The 15,213-nt window shown below is 35.8% G+C and overlaps 1 long non-coding RNA gene across 1 annotated transcript; it reads right to left on the minus strand.

Moving 5' to 3' along the window:
• Positions 1–773: 773 nt before the first annotated feature.
• Positions 774–4,263, minus strand: LOC129403270 (uncharacterized). The gene is made up of 3 exons (XR_008629095.1): positions 4,138–4,263; positions 3,212–3,279; positions 774–1,078 (listed from the first exon to the last, which is right to left on the minus strand). It is a non-coding gene; the product is annotated as an uncharacterized LOC129403270 (long non-coding RNA).
• Between the last annotated feature and the right edge of the window lie 10,950 nt (positions 4,264–15,213).

The raw sequence follows: 15,213 nt of genomic DNA on the forward strand, positions 1-15,213 counted from the left end.
CCAAGTGTCCAGAGAGCGGCCTGGAGTGTGGTGGTGGCTGGGTAATGGATTCACCATCAGGATCTCACCATTCTACAAGGAAGTGATCATTGATGTAAAGAGAGGGGTGCGGCAGGGTGATACCATTTCACCGAAACTCTTCAGTGCCACCCTCGAGAAGATCATGCGACGACTGGAATGGGAAGGAATGGAAGTGAAGATAGATGGTTGGCAATTATACCACCTCTGATTCGCTGATGACATCGTTCTCATAACACCAAACATTAGCCAAGTGGCACAAATGCTGGTCGACTTCGACCACGAGTGTGGAAATGTCTGATTGCAGCTGAATCTCAACAAGATGATGCTCATGAAAAACGAACTAGTCCCTGAAGCTCCATTTGCTCTCAATGGAACGAACATCTCCGAATGCAGCAGCTGTGTGTACCTGGGTCGAGAAATCAACATGAGAAAAGACTTGGTGCCAGAACTGCGCAGAAGGAAGAGAGCAGCGTGGGACGCCTTCAAGAGCGTCGAAGAAGTGGTTAAGAGAATGAAGAACCACCAACTCTGGGCACATCTTTTCGATTCCACCGTTCTTCCTGCACTAACATATGCCTCAGAGACCTGGGCCCTACACAAACAGGATGAGAACGCTATTAGGTATCCCAAAGAGGAATTGAAAGAGCTATGCTAAGAGTATCACATCTAACTGAAGTGAGAGAAGGAATCTGGAGTTCTGACCTCCGTCGACGGTCAAAAATCAGGGAAGCTTTTTCGTTTGCCAAGGCATCAAAAATCAGATGGCCCGGTCATGTAATGCGATTCAGAGATGACCACTGGACTAGAGCTATTACAGGCTGGATTCCACGGGATGTCAGAAGATTGCGTGGATGCCTACCAACTAGATGGTCAGATTTCTTCATCAAATCCCTGAATGAACGATTTGAGGCTCTTCCTGTTCCTGGAGCAAGCAAATATCATTGGGCTGCACTAGTACTTGACAGGGACAAGCGGAGACGTTACTGGCCCCCACTCGAGCAAATCGAAGATCAAGGGGATGACAAGTGATACAAGTGATTACATTTTCATTTATTATCTAAAAGACAAAATAAAATTAAATCAAAAATATTTTTTTTTACTCTGAACGTTAATGCATTCACATAAATATCCAAAGAGAAAATACTAATCATCATTTTATGAAGAGCCATGGCCTGTTGCTTCCAAACTTAATTCATGGAACATGGACAATAAATATATCATTAAGTAAAATCATGAGGAATTACTAGTATGGTTCTTCCCAGTCCTACTTTTCTTGTTTTATTAATATGATGAAAATAATAATTTTAAAAATTTTACACAATAAGAAATCTCCTTATATTAGTGCTTGTGGTTTTGGAATAGCTTGCCAGGAAAAACACAGGTTTATTCTGTAACCTTAATTTTAAGAAAGATAATTTCTTAAAAAAAAAGAATTAAAAGAGGCTTGAGTGATAGTTCAATGGGTAGGGAATTTGCTTTGCCTGTAGCTGAACTTGGTTCCAACTCAGCAACACATATGGTTCCCAGAGCACCACCAGGAGTAGTTCCTTGAGTGCAAAATCAGAAGTGCCCTGAGCACTACCAGGTGTGCCCCCAAATCAGCAAAAACAATTTTCTGCTTGCTGCTCTAGTGAATTAGACAAACATTAAAAACAGAAATGGGTACACAAAATTCTTTCCTATTAAAGAAATTTGGGGGTGAGTTGAGGTGGTATGCGTTGGCCACACTTGGTGGTATTCAGCAAATTTTTCTGACGTTGTGTTCAGGAGTGACCTCTGCTGGTGCTTGAGAGACTTTTGGTGGGAATATACCTAGCAAGTACTCCAGGCTCTGTGCTCAGTGATCACTTCTAAGAAATGCTCTGGAGAACATATGTGGTGCTGTGGAGAGAATCTTGGTTATATATCTGAAAAAAAAGTTTTCCCATTGTACTATATTTCTGACATCAAGAGGAGAAATTAAAGGTAGGAAATAGACTGTAGAAACAAACATATTGTGATAAAGTACTCCTCAGATATTCCTAGAATCTGTTATCAAGGATATGGATATGAATATATACCACTTACTTGAGGGTTATCATATATTTTTGGTGGAGGGGCTTGGGGGCCACATTCAGATATTCTCAGGGCTTAACTTCTGGCTCTGCACTCAGGTATCACTGCTGGAGGGGCTCAGGATCATAGTTGATGCTGGTGACCAAAGGTGGAGTCTGTGGTGTGCAAGGCAAACACCCTACCAGCTGTACTATCTATCTGACCCCTTATTTGAGTTTGTGAATGGAATCTAGATACGGAAATACATCCTCTCTTATAAGAACCATGCCACTAAAATTTTACACATTTTGAATATCAGTTCTGATTTAAGAATTAAATATGTTTAGCTCTCAGATGTTTAGTGTAGCTGCATAATGTACAGCTGTAGAAACAAACGATAAAGTTCAAATGCAAAATCCACCCTTTTTAGTTGAGGGAGCTCAGCATCTTTCACATGGCTTTCTAATAAATAGGATTAATGAAAAAGAGTGCCATAGAACTTAATAATATATGACACATAATTAGCACCATCTAATTGAGTACTATTGTCTGAATTGAGTGGTTCTGAGTTTCACGTGCTATTATGACCTTTAGGAAGTCAGACTGAATTCTGTTTACAAAAAGAAGCTCTCTTCTGAAAAGAGATGAACTGAAACATGTCAACCCTTAGGACTAATCTTTCTTTAAGAAGTGACTGGTGAAAACACAGTTCATTTCAGAAGTCAATGAGTCCAAACATGTACAACTGGTTATTTTTATGATTTTTGTCTTATGATCATAGCAAATTCATAACAAAATTTGTTTTAATCTACACAGAAATAAACCAGGAACCAAGATGAACAGGGTTTACATAACTGAGGAGAAAAAGAGCATTCAGAAGTTCCCAAACTATCAGGTATATGGCCCCCATTTTAGGAAAATAAAATCACTCTTTTTCTCTGTGTTATTTTCCTTCAGCAAACAGACAGAAACTAATAGAAAGTGCCTCCCAACTGTACTGGAGGCTAGAACAGATCCTCTGTTCCCACTGGTACAGTTTTCCCAATTTGGGAAACACTGGTAGGAAACAAGGCAGGAAGATGACAATACCAATAAAGGAACCTCATTAAGGGACAACAGGCTACAATGGGAAGATTGTTGAGGTATGGAACCTTACCTGGGAAAGCAGGAGGTAGGTTATGCTGAAAGCCCAAACTCCAATCCTTTGATCTAGTACCTGCAACACTAGAATGTAATGAAAGAAACTATAAGGTCAAAACTGGGATCAGATGTGTCCCACAAAGGGACCAGCCTGATGACCTCTTGCAACCTTGTTGATAGCAGCACCTGTGGACACTATATTAAGATCCACAAGTAACAATTCAGAAAGCATATACCTTAGGGGATCTTCATGCCTTTTAAGTCTAACTAAGCTGGCTGGGTACAGGGACACTATATCACTGTCATCCCATTGCTCATCGATTTGCTCTATTGGACACCAGTAACGTCTCCATTGTGAGATTTGATGTTACTATTTTTGGCATATCAAATGTGTCACAGGTAGCTTGCCAGGCTCTGTCGTGCAGGCGGAATACTCTCAGTAGCTAGCCAGGCTCTTCTAGGGAACAGAGGAATCGAACCCGGGTCGGCCGTGTGCAAGGCAAATGCCCTACCCGCTGTGCAATTGCTCCAGCCCAGGTACAGGGACACAACTATCAAAAATGCTTGCTTTCCTTAGGCAAACAGACTCGGACCCTACCAGTCTCCATCTGACTGCTGACAAATAAGTTGCATCCCTATAGCCAGAAAGCATCCTAGAGCACAGCTTTCAAGAGGGTCCCATTGCAGGCTTTGTTTCTTTGTCAGCCTGTGCCTATGTGGAACCTGCACCCATTCCTGAGTGTGTGCTTTATCATCAGCTGGGACTGAGGCCTCAGCCTCCCTTTAGGCCCACTTTAATAAGGGTTTCTCAGTCACTGCTCAAATTTGAGTGATTAGTAGATGCCAGACATTTGTTACTGTGAAATTCCCGGTCACCATCCATACCTGGTCAACCTGCATACCTGGTCAACCTGCGGGCTACTGAAGGCACCTGATACTCACAAGTGAAATGTCCATCATCATTCAGCCAGCTCAAACACAGAACTTCAGCTCATTTCTAAGCCCTTGTAGACCACCAGATAAAAATATAGAGGCCATCACTTGCAGGGATGGATTAAGATAAACCTGGGGAAAACAATACAATAGTGCTCTTACGGCTGCCTGACATCTGTAAAGCTGTTTTAAAAAATACTGTTTTAGGAATACACTTTTGCTACATCAGAGAAGAGGGCCAATATCCCTCCTCCACAGTTTTGGTCTCTGAATTCCTCCCCTTGCTTATCACACTTACTTCTGCAGGGAGATAGTCAGGATCTGTTATTGATGGCTGTTGTTTGGTTCCTTCATATGTTTCTTTATCCTAAATCTATGAACTAGTTCATTTGGCACTTGTCATCTTTTGAACTTACTTCACACAGCATGATACTCTCAAGTCATATCCAAGTTGCTGTAAACTGCAAGGTCTTATATTTTTGTGTAATGAAGTAGTAGCCCATTGCATGCACACACACATATCACAAGTTCTTATATATTTATATAATCTTGGGGTGTTTCCAGATATTGGTTATTATAAATAGTGCAGCAATACACACAAAAACTAGAAAAATATTTTTGAATTAATGTTTTTTTGAGTTAATGTTCTCTTGGGGTTGATGTTAAAAGTGTAATTTCCGAGTGTGTGAAAGTGCTGTGTTTGTTTGTTTGCTTTTCTTCTGGGGTCGAGTTTGGCTGTGATCAGGGCTTACTCCTGGCTCTGGACACAAGGATCACTCCTGGCAGGGCTTGGGAAACCATTTGTGGTGCCAGGAATCAAAGCTGTGTACAAGGCAGAAAACACTGCTATTAACATTTTAAGATACCATCACACCATTTTTTTTCATAGAGGTGGTATACCAGATGAAAAGCCCAACAATAATAAAGGAAAATTCCTTTGTACTATATTCAATCACCATTGGTTGTTTCTAGCATTTTTTGATGTTTGCTATTCTCATTGATGTAAGATTAAATGCAAATTAAATGTAAATTAACTGTTAAATTTAAATGTAGTCATTTTATTGAAATAAGTTTACATTTTGATGGTAATAACAAACTTATTCTGTTGTAGCAGTGGGATGATCAGCCATATTGGTTGTGAATCGCATTATTATTGTTATTAATTTGCTCACCTTTAGTGACTTTTCTGATTGTATGCATAAGGAACTATTATGATATCTTTGAAATTGAAATGTATTTTTATTGTCATGTGACAGTTCATTAGAGAAATGTATGAACTTTTGCTAGGTCAATCTGAAGTAGAGCAGTATCTAACACTATCTAACATTATGACACATTTCTAGAAAAAACAAGCACTGTTGATTTGTGTCAATGACAATAGTAGAATCAAATGAATTGTTTTCTCAATATTCATCTGTGCTAAATAAAACCAATTAAGTGAATTTTCTCATTTGTGATACTAAGTTGAAGATTTTGATTGACAAACCCTGAGATTTTTCTTTGAAAAGTTATTTTTTGTTTGCCTATATTTACCTATGTGTTGATTAATTTGTGGATATAATAGATGTCCATAGCCATAGTGAACATTTATATTAATTAAGCGGAAAAAATACTGTTTCTTTGAAATATGTAAGGCTTGTTTTACTGCTCTTTGCTTTATTGTGCTTCACAGAAAATGCTTTTTCTAAATACAAATTGAAAGTCTTTAAAAGGCCAATATAAAGCAAATCTACTCGACATTTTTTGTTAATTAATTTATTTTTAATTGAGTAATCATGAAATACAGTTACAAAGTTCTTTGTGATTGGGTTCCAGTCATATAGTTTTCCAATACCCATTCCTTCCTTCATGACTGTACATTTCCCACCACCAACAGGGTGTGTTCATACATGGGTCATGTTCTTGGAAGTTTCACTTGTCAAGCATCCATTTTATCATTATATTTATTATGGTGATCTGTGGTTATCTATTTATATTGTTACTTCTGTTATTGTTTGGAGGTTTACAAGCCATGTCAGTATAAGATGGAAAATGCTGTTATATATGTGTATGTGACTGCTCCACCAACGCTTATCCTCCATATCTTTCTCTTTATCCTCAGGCCTTACAGTTCTCTGAAGCATGACACGATTACAGTTAGGCTAGTTTATAAACTTATAATGGTTTCTAAGTATTCAAGTACAAAAAATAAAGACTCACGTATATTTCACTTTATGTCTAAATTTAGAAATGATAATCTTAGTGAGGAATGAATGATGAGATAGACCAAAAGCTAGGTCTTCGTGCCAGTTGAACAAATTGTGAATGAATGCAAAAGAAACATTTTTGGAGGGAAAATATGCTTGTAGAGTCAGCATATGAGTGACAAGAAAGCAAAATTAGCCATTTTCTTATATGGAGAACATATTATTGTGTGGCTAGAAGATTCAGCTAGCCCCAACATTTTCTTAAGCCACACTCTAATCCATAGAAAGTCCTTGATTCTCTTTAATAATTTAAGACTTAGAGAGGAACGGCAGCTGCAGAAGAAAAGTTTGAAGCTCACATGAGGTTTTAGAAAAAGAAAAAAGTTCTCCCCATAGCATTAAAGTACAAGATGAATTAGTAATCGCTGATATAGAAGAATGAACAAGTTATACAGATGTAGTTTAGTTGAGAAAGTAACTGCAACTGTGGTGTAAAAAATAAGAGTATGGGGCTGAAGAAATAGTATGTGGCAGGGCTTTGTCATACATGCAACTGGTGCAGATTTAATGCCCCCAGTACCCATATTGTCCCCCATGCCCTACCAGGAGTGATCCCTGAGTACAGTTAGGAGTAAGCTATCTCTGAGCACTACAGGGTATAGACCCCAAATAAGAAAAATAAAGTAAAATAAGCAAGAAAACTAGAAAATAAAAGCACTTGAAGAGAAGACTAAATATCTGAAATCTCAAAATAAGACTTTAATAGATGAGACGTTTCTTCTCATAGTTGAGCCAAGAAAGTGATTTCTTGAGGAAGAATTTACTCCTGATAAGAAGTCTGTGATAATTGTTGATATGACAACCAAAAAATTTTTAAAATTTTACATATATTAGTTGACAAAAATGCTGGATTTGAGAGGATTGGTCTCTATTTTGAAATTGGTTCTACTATGGGTAACATGATTTCAAACAGCAGTACTTAACACAGAGAAATCTTTCCTGAAAGGAAAAGTCAACTGATTCAGTTAATTTTGTTTAGGTCACATTTTAAAAAATTTGCATAGCCACCCAGGTTTTACCAACGATCACCCTAACCAATAAGAAGTCATCAAAATTAAAACAAGACCCTGAGCCAGAAAAAAAAATGGCTCACTGAAGGTGTGGGTGATGGCTAGCATATTTTAGCAAAAGTAAGGTTGTGTACATTGTATTTAGATGTAATGCTACTGCACAAAAAAATTACAATAATAATATAGAATATAGAAGTTTATGTGTAGTAGAAACCAGAAATTTTAGTGTGACTCACTTTATTGTGAAATTAGCTTCATTGTGATGGTCTGGAACCAAAGCTGTAATATCTGAGAAATTTCTGTATGTTTAAATACACTAAATAATATGTAGATTGAAGAATATCAAATATCCATTTAGCATGAGAATAAAATAACAATCATTTAAGTTCAACTCATGCTGTTTAACATGTTTTGACATTTTAAAGATAAAGTAACTAAGGCATAGAGCGGATAATTAAGTAGTTGAAGGTCACCCAGACCACCCAACTGGCCAGTTACTGAGTTGATATTAAAGTCTAGGCAGTTTGTTTCAGAGGCTATTCTTTTAATTATTTCCCAAAGTTGCTCCTTAATAAAACTCAGCAACACTAGAGCATATTAATACTACTAGACACCTTGTCAAAAAAACATAAGGGATGAATTAGGTTGAAAGGAACTGTAATGTAGCTTTGAGATTATTTGTGAATCTTCACAGTTATCAGCAATTGATATGAATGTTGTTTCCTACAAAAAGGAAATATTTGGAGTTCTTATCAGTATTTCTGATATCTGTTTAAATATAGGTTCAAATGAGCTGCTATTAATTGATTTGAATATTGGTAAAAATGCATTATCTTCTGCTTCACAAATTATTCCACATAAGCAGTTCCAACAAATTTCTAACAGGTACTCCAATCAGAGTGACCTAGGGAAGAATACACTAGGCTTGAAGTATCTGGATGAAATGTCTATCATATACATATATATATGTATATATATATATGTATGGGCTGGAGCGATAGCACAGCAGTCAAGCTTTCACCTTTCACGTAGCCAACACGTGTTTGATTCCTCCACCCCTCTCGGAGAGCCCGGCAAGCTACTGAGAGTATGGAACCCGCACAGCGGAGCCTGGCAAGCTACCCGTGCATATTTGGTATGCCAAAAACAGTAACAATAAGTCTCTCAATGAGACTTTACTGGTGCCCGCTCGAACAAATCGATGAGCAACAGGAGTTAGCCATATATATATATATATATATATATATATATACACACACATATATTTAAATACACATAAATGTAAAGCAAATTCTTTTTCACAAGGTATTCAATATCACAAAAATTTTGTTTCCAAAAAATAATAGGATTGATCCAACATATTATAATAATTTTATTTCACTAAAATATGTATCATGTTGAATCTGGATATGAAAATTGCAGTTTAAAAAATACAGGAGCTTACTTAATATCTCTTACTAGAAGAATATTCAGAAAATAACAAACATGACGAACTAAAAACCCTGCTCACCATTACTGGAAATATATGGTAAAGTAGACTGTGAAAAACAGGAGGGTGGCCTTCAAAATATTGAAAATAGAATTATATGATCTAGAGACTTTTCACATAGAGTATTAAAAAACATTTGTACAGTCATTGTGGAAGGAATCCATATGCAAATCAATGGATGGATATATAAAAGCATCACTGTCACTGTCACTGTCACTGTCATCCCATTGCTCCATTTGTTCAAACAGGCACCAGTAACGTCTCTCATTGAGAGACTTATTGTTACTGTTTTTGGCATATCCAATACGCACGGGTAGCTTGCCAGGCTCTGCAGTGCGGGCTCCATACTCTCAGCAGCTTGCCGGGCTCTCCGCGAAAGGTGGAGGAATCGAACAAGGGTCATCCGCATGAAAGGCGAACGCCCAACCGCTTTGCTATTGCTCCAGCCATATAAAAGCATAAGTTACATAAATCCAGTGGAATATATTTTGTAAAGTATTACAAAAAGAAAAAAGGAAAATGTTGACACATTCTGTACAGCAAATAGAACCCTGAGGTGAAATAAAGTTTAACAGAAAGATTTATACTGATTTATTCCATTTTCATGACATATCTACAATAGTCAAAATTAGAAACATAAAATGAATGGGTGATGCCAGGAACTGGGTGAGTGGAAGAAGAATAGAGAAATATTGCTTAATGTTCATGTACAAATTTCATTTTTACAAAATATAAAGAGTTCTGGAGATGGTTATTGGTAGTTATGTTTACAAAACTTGAAAATATTTAATGATGCTGAATTGCATATTTAAAAATGATAAAAGTAGAAATTTATCTTTTTTAATACTTGATTCCAATTAAAATTTTTTATTAAAAATAAAAAAGTGAGAATTGTTCTATGTTGAAATGTCTTAGTGTGCCTTGATCAAAAAAATTAGGTCATGTTCTATTGAAAACTTGTAACAATACCCACATTTCAATATGCAGATGCCATATTAAATGGTAATGATATAGATGATTCATATTTACAGCACTTTATTTTATGTAAAAATTGGACTTTTTTCCTCACTTGAACTTTAATAGTTTTCATAATGTATAGCTAGTACGTAAGTTCAGTGAGAGCAAATCCTGTATCTTCACTCCTTATCTCCAACTTTTGGTCCAGAGACCAGCATGAGATAAGAACTGTACATTTATTGAATACAGAACATTCAGAGACTGAGTTTGCTTTTAAGGCAATAAATATAGCATCCTACTAAATAATATATATACACATATTCTCTTTCCATTTTTCTAGCAGATATCATGATAGTACAGAACTTTTGAACCAAAGTTAAATTAAGTATAAATCAAGTGCAGGAAATTGTTCCTTTAATAATAGCCCTAGGTTGGGAGAGTTCCCTGATTAAAACAGGGCAAGAATATAATAAAATAGTGAAACAAGTATGTGCTCAGGTGAGAACAGAATAGGAAATTACCATGACTTTGATGCTATGCTTTAGAGGTTCTTGCTGATTATGTGTCACCCTATACCACAGCTATGTAAATATCCCAGCCCTAATTCTTGATGTAACACTAACTGTTCTTAGTATACAGCAGAGGCTCACATATCTTGAGCCCAGGGAGACAGGGTAGGTGAACAGATTTTGTGTGCAATAAATGGCCAGTTTCTTCCCCTTTTTCAGGGCTGTGGAGGTAACTTGCAACCTGGACATACCACAGCTTCCATCTGTTTCTTTTTGAATGACTCTGCTGGACAGAGATCAGAGGTGCCAATCTGATTGACATTATTTGTGGAAAATAACTGTCACTGTATCACTGTATCACTGTCATCCCGTTGCTCATTGATTTGCTCGAGCGGGCACCGGTAACATCTTCACTGTAAGATTTGTTACTGTTTTTGGCATATCAAATAAAACATGGGTAGCTTGCCAGACTCTGCCATGCCGGCGAGATACTCTTGGTAGCTTGTCAGGCTCTCCAAGAGGGGCAGAGGAATTGAACCCCAGTTGGCCTCATGCAAGGCAAATGCCCTACCCGCTGTGCTATCACTCCTGCCCATTGTGGTAAATCACCACAATAAAAGTGTCAATATATATCAGTGTTGAAAAAGTCAAATTATTGAAACTTTCTCTTTCCTTAACCACTATTGAGTTTTCCCATCTTTTCTAGTATTGCATGAATGCTATGAGGACATCTATTATATTGTAGTGAATGTAAAACAAATGTTCAATTGGATCATACTTTACAAACTATCACTCTTTGTAGCTTTCATTTTTAGTACTGGTTTGCAGGTGTTGTAGGAGTTGAAAATATGGTGGCATGCAACCACTCAAAAAGAAAAAAGGTATGTGAATCCTCATTAATCTTCATGTTAAACTTGACTCAATAAAAAAAAACACGTGAAGCTTTCTGCATATGTGTGTGCATGTGCATATGTGTGCATGTGCGTGTGTATATGTATGTGTATGTGAGAGAAAGAGACACACACAGAAAAGACATAAAATCTATGCTTCCTCTTGAATGTCTTAACACAAGAATATAGTATATGTACAGGAAATTTTATCATTAGTTATATCATTATGGACATATGATTTGGTATAATTCTTAGAAATAGAATATGTTATAAATCAATGGATTTTAAAATTTATAATATTACAACCAACTTATGAGTTTTGCTGTTATTTTGTTTCTTTCTGCATTCTTTGTAGCATCAAACTCTCAATAAACTCTCACTAAAGTTTAATTTAAAATAAGTATTTTAATTAGCATTTGATATTAACTAGTTTGAACCGAAATTATATTTTAGAATAAATTTGTGGATATTCCCTAATTTAAAATATTTATTGGACAGATATTATAATAACCAGGGGATATCTTGAAGATATAGATGTTCTATTTATTCAATGCATTTTTTTGCAATTCATTTCTATACCTCAGTATTTATCTATGTTTTATATATACATTATGAAATAAAAGTTTAATGATTTACTAAGTGAAACCACTTAAAATTAATTTTTTTCTGCTTCTTGTTTTTTTTAATTTATAAATTTTATTGAATCACCATGAGATAGTTACAAGCTTTCATGTTTGGGTTAAAATCTCACAATGATCAAACACCCATCCCTCCACCAGTGTACATTCACCACCACCAATATCCCGGGTATACACCTCCTTTCCCACCCTCCGCCTGCATTTTCTTGATATGTTGAATTATTGAGAAAAGATTCCTTTCTATCAGATAATGATGCAAAGATGAATATGAATATCATCCTTATTAAGTGGGTAGTTTTCAAAATGCTGACTTTACATTTATCTATATTTATCTTAAGCAACTTAAGAGTAAACTTTGTGTGTGTGCATGTGTGCGTGCACACTCATGTGCATATTCACACATACATAAGAAGTAAAAATAGATTGCCAAGGTACTTTCCTGTGTAGTGAGATAACTCAAAAGACTGAGCACATACTTTGCCTCATAAGGCCTGGGTTGCAAACCAGGCACTAACATGGCATGCTTGTCCCCAGTATACCAATGGCTCTGTTCACAAAACAAAATAAAACAAAAAAGAAATGTTTCTGTTTGTTTGTGTTGTTAATTCATGGCATTAAAATAAAAGTTTACTCATAAAACCACATAATTCAATTTTGTTCTTTTGTCATTCTCATTATCTCTTTATTTTTCGAATAGAACAATCTCCATCGGTTTATTACTACATTCTTTTCTTACTATGACAAGCCACTTACATGCACCTAATCTGGGTCAGGTAATGTACAAGATTCTGGAGATACTGAGATAAATTATCATTCTCTTTTTTTACAATTCTTTTTACCATAAAAAGATGAGGGAAAGTGTGCGAAATTACAATTGCAGGAGAAAAGAGTATCACAGAAAAAAATTGATGATAAAATCACTTTTCCTGATAAGAAATCCATTGGAAAATAATGATGTTGGAGAATAAGATGGCAGTGGCATTTCATTATTGTAGGTTTTAAATCAATGCTAGTTGCCCAACACCAGAAGTTTGATAGTGTATGTCAATCTAGTTTAAATAGGTATAATTTTTCAAAATGAAATTGGATATGGTATATTCATTTTGAATCCTGATACATAGCAATGCCATTCTTTCAAGATAAGGACTTAGATAGAGTTGCATTTCAAACAAACTACTTGTTATTTGAAATAAAGGTGTAGTTACTCTAGCTTTAGGGTTTAGTCTTTTCAAGTCCCTTCCTTTTATATACACATGTACTCACACATATATGCAATGAATGATGATGGCATAGAATGAAATAATATCACATTTTCAAAGCCACTTACCATTTAACCCATCCTATGCAATACCCATTTACACTGATTATGTGGCAGTTGGACCAGCTGCCTTCTGACTTCTTTTCCATTGAAGCTGCATTCTATAAGTGACAGAAGCTTTAACCTTTATTTAGCAGGAGAAGCCATTAATCTGTCTTCAGACTTTCCCCTACCTCCCACAGAAAAAACAATTTGCTCTTCAAAAGTTTGTTTGGAAATGAAACCAAATTCTGTGTTTCCTCTACAGATGGTTGACCTCTTTCAATTGGTGGCTACATTACTCATTTAAACAATTATACAGGTCGATATAGTGCAATCTAAATTATTTAGTCTCTCAGTGTTTTTCAGACACTACTGACAGTTGGAAAAGCTCCAGCTGCTGGATGTACCTGGCTTTGAACTCCACCCATCGATAACAGTTTAGTGTGAATTCCAGAGTCCAGTGGGCTACTAGCTCACTTAACAGTCTTGCACCTTGGTCCTGGGGGAACTACGATTTAAGAATCTTTATGTCGACACATGGTAATACATTATTTTCAGGTGAAAAGTTTAAAATAGGTATGATCAAAGAGTCTTGACTAGGTAGACGGTATTTCTTCTGAAACCTAATTTTGAAACACCTTTCTTTTATGTTTGTCCCTCCACAGGGAGCAATTCAAATCTACCAAATAGAATAGCAAAATATTATGATAACCTTTTCCATCCTAATTTGTACTGGAGGCTGAGTGTGTACTAGGATCAACATTAATTACTGTATAACATTTCAGCAGTAGTTCATGGAAATGTCACGGAGTTAGCTAAAGGGGACTTGTAGGCCTGGAAACATCAGGGGGGGAAATAGTTAAAGAACATGTGCTCCACCAGACAATAGGGGACTTACAAACAAAAGTTCAGATGGAGATGAAAACAAAACCTCACTAAGGTGTCAATGCCAAGCAAATCCAATAAGAGATTTATCAGGTAAAGAGAAGGCACTGTGCAATATAAACCGATGGTCTTTCCACCATCTTTCATTTTAAAATTACTAAAATTTAGCTTCCAGCAGTGAAACAGCAGCTTGTAAAAGTGATTTAATATGGGATCTAGTTTGTTAAAGCTAATCTATCAGTTTGAATTAATGAATTTTTAATTTGGATTCCTTTTGCAGCTTGAATTCAGACTAATTACAGGTTTTAAATTGTCATTAGTCGGAGATCAGCCAAGGCATATTTCCTCTCTTCTTTACTTGTACCCTGAGAATTCATGAATCAATTTTTTTCTGGGTCATGACTTTGCCCCACCAGGAGCATAGAAAACCCTTCAATGAGAAAAAAAAAATTCAATGGCAGAGATCCCAGTCAGTCAGAATTTGTGCGCAAATTCAGGGAAGTAAATGACAGAGGAAATTTCCCAACTATGAAGGGGAAAAAAAGACTTAAAAATCACATATATAATCGAAACAGTAATGAATTTAGTAAATACTTTTAAGCACAGCAGTATCCCATTCTATCCTTGTAATTTAGCTTACTGAGTATTTTTGGAATAGCACCGCTTTTTGCAAGCCTTTTTTTTAAACAGTAGAGGTCACCTTAGTACAAACCTCTTCTGGGGGGAAATGCGTTCTGTTCAGTGGTGATAAATTAAGTACTTTTAAACCATCATGAAGTCTTCTCTTATTTCTTAAAACTCAAACATATGTAGTTATATTTTGTAAAGAGATAAAATGAAACTGTCATCATTGAAATACCTTGTAAGTTTATAGCCTTTAAAAATTGATTGATTTACAAAGTAAATAAGAATAATATGAAAGAATGTAAATAATCCTAGCATCAATTATATATTCAGTATGCTTAATAAATATTTTATTTTGTATTTACTATTAGAAAAATATCCTGTAAATATTTGGCTCTTTCTTCACTGCTACTTATTTAAAAAAAAAAACTAATTAGTTTGTAAACACATACATTCAAGGGAAGAATAGCTAAAATAGTTAACTAAATGTGAAAACAGCTAAAACCAAAAAAGTTATTCATGAGAACTAATAAAAGA

This window comes from Sorex araneus, chromosome 3 (genome assembly GCF_027595985.1).
Source record: "Sorex araneus isolate mSorAra2 chromosome 3, mSorAra2.pri, whole genome shotgun sequence".
NCBI classification, from domain to species: Eukaryota; Metazoa; Chordata; class Mammalia; order Eulipotyphla; family Soricidae; genus Sorex; species Sorex araneus.